The sequence below is a fragment of the Eleutherodactylus coqui genome, chromosome 7 (assembly GCF_035609145.1).
Source record: "Eleutherodactylus coqui strain aEleCoq1 chromosome 7, aEleCoq1.hap1, whole genome shotgun sequence".
Lineage (NCBI taxonomy): Eukaryota > Metazoa > Chordata > Amphibia > Anura > Eleutherodactylidae > Eleutherodactylus > Eleutherodactylus coqui.
This window is the reverse complement of record NC_089843.1, coordinates 19830880-19832717: the sequence shown is the minus strand read 5'-3', so window position 1 is coordinate 19832717 and position 1838 is coordinate 19830880.

Sequence of the window (1838 nt, the reverse complement as noted above, 5' to 3'; positions counted from 1 at the left end):
CGCCTCGCCTCCACTTGTTCTTTGGCTTCTGACCGGTGAGGACGGTCGCCGCCGCTGCTTATCTTGTAAGGTTGCGGATTACTGGCTGCGGCATCGGGGCGCTCTGTACTTTGCTCTCTGGAAGCGGCCGGTACTTTGACAAGACCATCTTTGGTTATTGGTTAACAGAGTGCAGTCAGCGCTCAACTTGTTAGTTAGAATCTAATGGACTTGTGCAACATAAAGGGGTGTCCCTGGCTGTTTCTATGGCTGACCTCCCCCTGTAAAGCTCCTCTGTCAGCACCATAAAGCGCGTTCTGGTGCTCCAAGGCGAGGGAACGGGGAGTCTGCGGGGGTAGTATTTACACGGTCGCCCCTGTTCCTGCACAGCGTCCCCACTGTACAGGGAATGGAGTATAGGAAAAAACCTGGCTCCCCGTTATCTCAGCTCCGCAATGCAGTTTATGCTGCTCAGAGACCCTTTAAATGGGCACTGGGTTTTTAAACACCTTGTGCTCCTATGGAAGCCAATGTGATACATGGAGAGCAAGTAGTGTAAGAGGAGACTTGCAGGTACAAGGGGAGGACATGCTGACGCCATGTAGATGCTCAGCTTAGGGGTGTTTGTTGTGTAACCCGAGACCCCCAAAGATGTTAGATCAGACAGTCGCCCCTGTGCTGGAGCATTATCCACCAGCCATCTGCCCCTCGGCTCTATGCTGCTGGGGGTTCCAGGTATCTGTCCAGTTCTAGAAGCGTCAGGAAGGAGATGACCTTCGGTGCAGACGGCTGGTTGAAAGAAAGTTACCTACAGTCTTATTCCTGAGTCTAAGGGAGATGCAAGGTGTCAGACACAACCTTGTAAGAGTCTGCCCAGGGCCCCAGTGGATAATGTCTATTTAAGCAGTATGGGACTCTTGTGCAGAAACAACGGTATCCCCAGTCGCATCCCCTCAGATATATGGAAGAGAGCTGTATTCAATGTCATCCCGGCTGCCACCTGAAGTCATAAATAAAAGTCACTTTTGCTGTTGCGCCAATTCCTGACTCATGGAGCTCCTTTCCAATGGGGAACCAGCACCCCGCTACACCACCAGACCGTACCGCGGAGCAGAGGCCGGCACCCCGCTACACCAACAGACCGTACCGCGGAGCAGAGGCCGGCACCCCGCTTCACCAACAGACCGTACCGCGAGCAGAGGCCGGCACCCCACTTCACCACCAGACCGTACAGCGGAGCAGAGGCTGGCACCCCAGCCCCCCACATGTCACTGTAGTGCAGCCGGCTTGTAGACGTCACCCTCCATTGACACTACCCTCCCACTCTGGTCACTACAAATGGAACCGGAGGCCACATTTATCACACCATGCCATAGACTCTGAGGACCAGAGGTACATTGGCTGGATATTCCAGCCAATCAGCATGGGCGTTTCACTGGTAAAGCACCGGTATTACTGAAGTCCTGCATTGGCAGCCCAGTGCCGTCGCTCTGCAGTACAGGATTCAGTTTTATACCTGGGCTGTTATCAGATTGTGTAATAAATTGAGTTACATTGTTGGGTCAGTTATTGGCAGGCCGTTGTACCATTCATGTATTTTATTGAGCACATTGAGTAATCGGCCAAAGTCCCGGGCGATGAGGTAAGTTAACCTCTGTGCTAATGACTTCTCAGAGGGCATTGGCCATAGAAGTGTAACGTCCCACTCAGACGGGTGTCACTTATCTAAACAGCATGAGCACTAATGTCACCGCTAGGGTGGTCAGCGCTCGTGCCGACAGGCAGTGAACACCGCTGGGTCGCAGGCTTCTCGCTCAGAGCTTCACCTTCTATATGGGAGAAGCATTTACATTCAGCGA